Genomic DNA, 8340 nt, shown 5'->3' with positions numbered 1-8340 from the left:
AAAAAAAAAAGTCCTCTGTGCAGCTTTCACCACCCTCTGCAGAGCCGCCTTCTCCGCCACCGAGCAGCTTCCGTGCCACACGGTGATGCAGGAGGTCAGGACACTCTCCACCGCACACCTGTAGAAGGAGGTCAAGACTGACCTCCCCAGTCCTGAGCGCCTCAGCTTCCTCAGGAAGTAGAGACGTTGGTGGGACTTCCTGAGCAGGGAGGAAGTGTTGGTCCTCCAGCTCAGGTCATCGGAGATATTCACCCCCAGATACTTGAAGCTGGAGACCACTTCCACCGCAGTCCCCCCGATGTACAGGGGTTGAGAGGGGTGTTTGCTCCTCCTGAAGTCCACGATCATCTCCTTGGTCTTCGTGTTGTTGATGCAGAGGTTGTTTTCTTTGCACCAACGCTCCAGATGTTCCACCTCCTGCCTGTAACTGGACTCGTCGTTGTTATTGATGCACCCAACCACAGCGGTGTCATCTGCAAACTTCACTATGAGACAGCTCGGGTGTCTCGCTGCACAGTCGTGGGTGAGCAGAGTGAACAGGAGGGGACTCAGCACACAGCCCTGGGGTGAGCCTGTGCTGAGAGTGATGTAGGAAGAGGAAATATTATTTTAAAAGTATAGTAAAAAGGAACTTCATTCTCTTCTTAGACTTTGGGTCACTTCCTTCAGGGGGCGCCACACCAACTCCTCCACCTCTAAAATCTTCTCTGCATCCTCAACCACCCTCATGTCCTCCTTCACTACAGGTGTTGTTTGAGCAATTTTAATGTCCAACTGTGTAAAATCTTAGAACCAAATCTGAACAAAGATTATCTATAAATCTCTTTTTTGTTTTGTTTGTATTTTTGTTCAGCTAGTCCTACAATTTTACTGGAGTTTCTTTTAATTTCTGTCTTTTTCTAAAAGTTATTTTTTTAAATCCCACAAATTTCATCCATTTACTATTGAAACAATATCAATACAAATGTAACTAAGGACATGAATATAAAAAAAATACATTCAATTAAATCAAAAAGACTTGATATTTTATGTTAAAGTTTCACTCGGCTGTTAGTTATTTTTATGGCATCACTTCAAAATGCAGGAACAATTTCCTCTGACTTTTACTTATTCATTTGTTCAATCAATAAAATATGTTGAGTCATAACTGACGGTTATCCATTATCCACGAACAGCCATTAAAGTCGTTTAGGGTATTAATATTACCAAACAACACACAAGTAAAATGCTGAGGCATGTATGTAGGGCACACCCACGCACAAGATTACAGGCTGCACAGCAGGAGACGTGGCTGTTCAGTTATCAGACGACGTAGAACGCTCATTCAAATCTATGGGATCAAATTCAAACAAACTCCGGTGTCTACTGTGAAATAAAATCAATTCACTTTTAAAATGTGTTTCTTAATTTTCTTAATTTCACACTTGTTCTGCAACACAAAAATATTTGGTCAAAAATGTGTGTGCTGGGATGGATTTGATTTTAAAGGATTATGTTGTGCTAAAAACTCGGGGAGGCAGCAGCTTTGCCCTCGACCTTGTGGCCTTCTCGTCTCTGAAAGACCATCTGGTGAAGTTCCTCTACAGACGTGCTTCTGCGTAACAGCAGGACAATCTGTTGTAAGGCATTCAAACGAGCTCAACTGTCTCCAAATACAAAAAAGCTTCTTTTTATGTGATTAGGCAGCAAAAATGTAGAACTGTTTATAAGATAAATCTGTCATTGTGTTCATTTTGGGACATTAAATCCACATATTATGAATAAATCTTTTACTGAAGACCTAATGAAACTTTGAGTTAATGAGCTGTCAATTTGTTAATGGGTTGTCAAAAGGGCAAATCTGTGAGGGATTAGTGAAAAACACATTTCAGTGAGTTCTATTTTTGTGGCCTGCATTTAGGTGAGCAGTATAGCCTGCACTCTGAAGCCCCTTTCCCCTTGGTTCAGGTGTTTTTAGCAATTAGTCCACTAGTTTCCAATAAATACACAGCAAAAAATGAATCTTAAGAAGGTTTAGTTGCAAGAAAACATGTCTTAGAGACTTTTTTCTTAACCCTAAAGGGTTAAGAAGACGTCCCCGGTGACACTAAAACGCAAAATCTTTAACATGCTGTAACTTTTTAACCATTAACACAATAATTCCAGCAGATTCTGAAAGAGAAAAGCAGTTCACGCCACTTTTATTTTAACAATTAAAGTAATTACAGTAAATTAAAGAACATAAACAATAGAGCTCCGGTGTGAAAGGGTTAAAAAGTTTCTTTCTGCAATTATTTATCAAAAATAGGTGGTGACAAAATGTAAACACAATTATCTACAATTAGGTGAAACATAAAATAGATCATAAAAAATTATCACATAAAATTTGGGAAGTAAGGAAGAAATGTGTTATTAAAAAAGTTGGAGATAATTTGCAATCTGGATTAAAAGCGTTTCATCACGTTCAATTATTATCTTTTTTTTATCTCTTCTTTTCTTTTCTAGTTTATATCCTTGTTTTAGGCTCTCCTCTATTCTGGTCCCCTCTATTGTTTATTGTTTATTTGTATTTAGTTCTCTGTGCTTCTGTTTGGTCCAGTGGGATTCATGTGTTGTTCCTCTTTCCCTCTCCCCTCTGGGGGAGCGGTAGAGATCTCAAATTCCAGGTGGATCGTCTGTGCTCCTGTTCTTGGTCGTGGACCTCCCCTCTGGCTTGTCTTGGTCGTTGACCTTGGCTCTGGGTCGTCTTGGTCGTGGAGCACCCCTCTGGCTCGTCCTGGCCGTGGACCTCGCCTCTTGCTTGTCTTGGCCGTGGACCTCCCCTGTGGCTCGTCTTGGCCGTGGATCTCCCCTCTGGCTCGTCTTGGTCGTGGACCTCACCTCTGGCTCATCTTGGTCGTGGACCTCGCCTCCGGCTCGTCTTGGTCGTGGACCTCCCCTCTGGCTCATCTTGGTCGTGGACCTCACCTCTGGCTCAACTTGGTCGTGGAGCTCTCCTCTGGCTCGTCTTGGCCGTGGACCTCGCCTCTGGCTCGTCTCGGTTGTGGACCTCACCCCCAACTGTCCCCCAGTTCTATCTGGATAAACACTACTCAAAAATGTAGTTGTACAGTTAGATAAGCTAATTCTTCTTTAACACTTCTGGTACATCGCCTGCCCATCCTGGGAGAAGATCCTCCTTCATTAGGACATGCCTCAAGTTTCTTCTGTGACAGAAGAAATTATTACTATTATGACTATTTTCTCATTTAAAGAAATTCTTCCAATCAGGTAAGCATTTTTACATGTTTTATAGTCATCTCGACTGACACAGATTTCAAAATATAGGAACTTCATGATACCTTGATGAAAAATATGTTTGTTTGTGCCAGTATTCCCTTAAAATATGTGTTCCCCCGCTCATTTGCCAAGGCCTGGGGTCCAGATCCGGCCCTCTGGGTAATTATATCCAGCACCTCCAGATCATTTCATTTTAGTATTAATGACCCAATGTTATCTTGCGCTCATTTCTAACTTATATAATTTTGACAAAATACATTTTTACGGAGAGTGAAATATTGAAAGTTATTTAAGATTTAAGTTGATTTACTCTGGGACAATATTCTTCCCTGTTTTTATTCATAGTAATGTTAAAAATGCATGTTTTTAAAGTTTTAAAAATTTAGTTTTTGTGTTTTCAATAAATATTCATCCTGTCCGGCCCGCGACCTTTTGGATTTTTGTCCCGTGTGCGATTGAGTTTGACACTCCTGCCTTGAAGTAATGGAGGCGACGCAACATCCATCCTAGGACAAACATGTCATCCAGCTGCTTTGTTTTGGAAAGCGTGTCTCTGTAAATAATGCTGTGTGAGTGTTTGTGCATGGCAGCGTGTCTGTCAGAACCAGGCATGACCCACTTTCTTCACACCTGCACAACACCGGCACGTCCTCATGCTGAGCTGCACTCCGTCAGGCTGCTGGTTTAATTATGCGTGGTTGACAACGCTTCAGCACACAAAGGCCAGAAGTGACGTGCGTCCAATTCAGCACTTATGACCATTTTAAAGGCACAAAAGTCCATTTTTGAGCTCCTACTTTTCATTAAGTTCTGAATTTGATTAGTTTCACCACAAAGAAAATGCAGCTCACTGCATTTTAATCTTAAATCAGAACATTATTTTTAAAATCCTTAACTCTTGTCTGTTCCGTCAAGTGAAATTTACTAATGGAGCGTTCAGGATTATAAATGACACCACCGACTCAGGTGGAGGGTGAAGCTTTTTATAGTAGCCGAGTGACCCAGACACCACAAACAGCGCAAAGGAGGCAGGCAGAGGGAAGGAAGGGGATGGGGAGGGTGGAATATAAATGAGACGGGAGTAAGGGAAAAGTACTGGGCTGCTGTGGTGGTGCAGTTGCAGAATCCATGAGCACGTGAGCGATGGGGAACGGCAAGGAAGGCAGAAGCTGCAAGCAGGGCAGCTGCACAGGAACTTAAGAGACAGCTGAAGGTGAACAGCAGACGACGAGGAGAAGGTCGTGAAAAAGCACCCTCGTTATGTTACCGTAGATTAAAAAGTAATAAAGGAAAACGACTTATGGAATGTCTCATGTAAAAGAAGGATGATTAGAAAAAAAACAAGGTTTTTACTAATAGAGTTAAAGAAATAAACTGGCAATGAAATAATTCAGAAGAGCCAAACAGTATTGCAGTAATTCAAAGAACATAAACAATAGAGCTCCGGTGTGAAAGGGTTAAAAGGTTTCTTTCTGCAATTATTTAACAAAAATAGGTGGTGACAAAATGTAAAAACAATTATCTACAATTATGTGAAACAAAAACTAGATTGTAAAAAATTATCAAAAAAAATTGGGAAGTAAGGAAAGAATGTGTGATAATTTCCAATCTGTATTAAAGGCGTTTCATCATGTTCAATTGTTATCTTTTTTTTTATCTCTTCTTATCTTTTCTAGTTTATATCCTTGTTTTAGGCTCTCCTCTATTCTGGTCTCCTCTATTGTTTATTGTTTATTTGTATTTAGTTCTCTGTGCTTCTGTTTGGTCCAGTGGGATTCATGTGTTGTTCCTCTTTCCCTCTCCCCTCTGGGGGAGCGGTAGAGATCTCAAATTCCAGGTGGATCGTCTGTGTTTCTGTTCTTGGCTGTGGACCTCACCTCTGGCTCGTCTTGACCATGGACCTTGGCTCTGGGTCGTCTTGGTCGTGGACCTCACCTCTGGCTTGTCTTGGCCGTGGACCTCGTCTCTGGCTCATCTTGGCCGTGGACCTCGCCTCTGGCTCATCTTGGCCGTGGACCTTGCCTCTGGCTCATCTTGGCTGTGGACCTAACCTCTGGCTCATCTTGGCAGTAGACCCTGCCTCTGGCTCGTCTTGGCCGTGGACCTCGCCTCTGGCTCATCTTGGCCGTGGACCTCGCCTCTGGCTCATCTTGGCCGTGGACCTTGCCTCTGGCTCATCTTGGCCGTGGACCTCGCCTCTGGCTCATCTTGGCCGTGGACCTCGCCTCTGGCTCATCTTGGCTAAGCTTCTTGTAGTCTGACTAGAACACGAATTAATTCTTTTGGTTAACCCTTTAACACCAGAGCTCCAGTGTTTGTACTCTTTCATTTACTGAAACTTTGCAACCATTAACAGGATCAACTTAATTATAATAGATTGTGAAGAAGAAAAGACGAGAGGATCCCTCCTTCGTGTGGACTTTATATTTTACATATATTTATATTGTTTATATTGTTTATATTTTATGACTGATTTTCTGTTTTTGTATAATTATCAATATAAAGTTCATTGTAACAAATGTTTTGCGATTTTGGGCTTTATAGATAAAATTTAATTGAATTTTACAGTTTTTATATATATATATATATATATATATATATATATATATATATATATATATATTTGTCATTGGTGGTAGAATCTCCTCTGGAAAACCATGACTTGCATCAATTACTACAAAGGCACGAATAAAATATTGAAATTCTTATCTCTGATTGTGAAAAGTAGACAGAAGATATTATTTGTTTTTGTCCTTTTTTGTTGTCAAAACTGAGGCTACTCAGGAATTTGTTCTTGGAGCTAGCTAGCTAACTACCTGGAGCTAGCTTTGGATCACTCACACAGATTAAAACAGACATTAAAAATAAATAAACAAGTAATAAACATGTTAAAATGGGGGAAAAGGGATCAAATTACATTTTTTTTTTCTTTAGAAAGGCCATACTTTTATTTCTGAATTGATTAAAAATGTAAACATACCACCCATCAATGTATTTCCCTCCTATACTATTTCTTTTCATAAAATGACAACAAGAACAGTTTTAGATGATTGCATGTTTACATTAACTCATTAACCGTCAATTCTCCTTGATTCCTTCCCTAAACGTGGTTCATCCTCACGTCTCTCTACATTCCCTGCATGTTCTCTCCGACCTTTCACGTCTTCGTGCATTCGGCTTCAAGAGGCTGTTCAGCCGTCAAAGGCCTCAGCAGCTGACCAGAATGACATTTTATCACGGCTCAAATCCCATGGAGAGAACGTGGAGATGGCAGACAAGGTTTGTCATATGATCCTGAGGTTGCTGTGGTAACGGCTCCTGCACTATATCAGCATCCGTGCACGAGGACCTGCAGATCACACAAGGCCAGCTTACAATAACATGCTTTTAAACACCGACACCGTTTAGATAAAGAGGGTTTTAGAGATCTTACAGAAAGTTTATTCTTTTTATCCAGATTCTATCAGACTATTTGATGCATATACGTTTGAAATTTCAATGCATGGTGGAGTGTGTAGCAGCTCCAACAGTAATGCATGTGTGCCAAGGAGGCGGAGATGCATACAATAAATCCTCTTTGAACAGGATGAGAAATGGCCTTTAGATACAATCTTCTTCTTCGACCCAGGAGGCATTAAAGAATATTATGTTGGAAGGTGCAAGATGTATGGCCTCCTGGGTGTCTGTGTCTGCAGCGTCTTAATGCTCCAGTGACAGGCCTCTTCCGTACAGCTTGATCGAGGTGATCACGTTTTTACTGGGAGCTCTCCTCCTGTGAAGCGGTTTGATTGGATTTTGTTTCATTTTAGCTGCATCTTAAAAAGGGAGGAGAAACTATCGTCTGTTTCAGAGAAGAGATTCTTTCACTGACGTATTAAAGACAGACAGAGTTCTGTCCTGCTCTTCACTTCAAATGGTGTCAAGCTGAAGTCGATAAAATGGACAAATCAATGAACACCAGAGAGACAAACTGTCTTCTGATTTCCTTCTGTCAATTACTACTGAAAAAAAGATCATTTAGTGCCAGCTGCACTTAGATCCTGTAGTGTTAGGTCAGTGTTTCCAAAAAACAGCATTGTAGTAATCATAGTAATGCACAGTTACATGCTATTTAGGTTATATATTTGGTGAATGCACACGCTATCCAAGAAGAAAAAAGAAAAAAAATCAGAATATCATGGAAAAGTGTTTTCATTTCCATTTAAAAAATTTAACTTTCATTGAAATATAGATACAGGATCCACTGCTTAATCTGTTTGTTTTTACAAAATTTGTAGCTTGTAAAACCCACAAACCAGGATTTTAGAAATTGAGAAAACTGGGGGGAAAAAATGGTTTTCGCAGGAAGATAAAGACAGATTATGGATACATCAAAGTATTTTGAAGATGATTCGTCAATCTTCAATACTTCGTCCAGATCCTCAGCTGAAGGAATCATGAAGCCCTCTAGGACACGTGTCAAAGTGAAGGGTCTGCAACCTGCGGCTCCAGAGACACATGTGGCTCTTTTATCTCTCCATGGTGGCATTTTGAAGAAAAATAATATAATAGTAAGTTTTAAGTTCTGTCATTTAGTTTAATAAGGAATTTTAGTCTATTTTGGAGTTTAGCTAGTAATTGAGCAACAAATTAGCTTCTTTTTTTGGCCTAATTTGGCCTACTGAGTTTTTTATGCTAATTTGGAATTTAGCTAAAAATGTAGCGATAAGCTAAAGTTTTTGGGTAATTTGTTATCTTGTGAGATTTTTTAGGCTACTTTAGAGTTTAGCTTCTATTTTAGCAACAGGCTAACATTTTTGAGTAATTTAGTTTATTGAGGAATTTAGGCTATTTTGGAGTTTAGCTAGTAACTAAGCAACAAGCTATCTTTTTAGCTTATTCGGCATCTACTAGTTTTACTCATTTTTACCTACTAAAAGGTAAAAATGAAAATAAAAATCACATTTTGAGAGATGCTAGTTTCTTTTTATATTTTTCCTTTGGATTGTGCCAAAAATAGGAATAATTCATATTTATTATTTTTTTAAAAATGGTAATGAATTATCCAAATTTCTTAAAGGCTAAAGTAAATCTATGTGGCTC

The sequence above is a fragment of the Oryzias melastigma genome, linkage group LG5, assembly GCF_002922805.2.
Source record: "Oryzias melastigma strain HK-1 linkage group LG5, ASM292280v2, whole genome shotgun sequence".
NCBI classification, from domain to species: domain Eukaryota; kingdom Metazoa; phylum Chordata; class Actinopteri; order Beloniformes; family Adrianichthyidae; genus Oryzias; species Oryzias melastigma.
The sequence above is the reverse complement of the archived record's forward strand: the minus strand, read 5'-3'. Positions refer to the sequence as shown.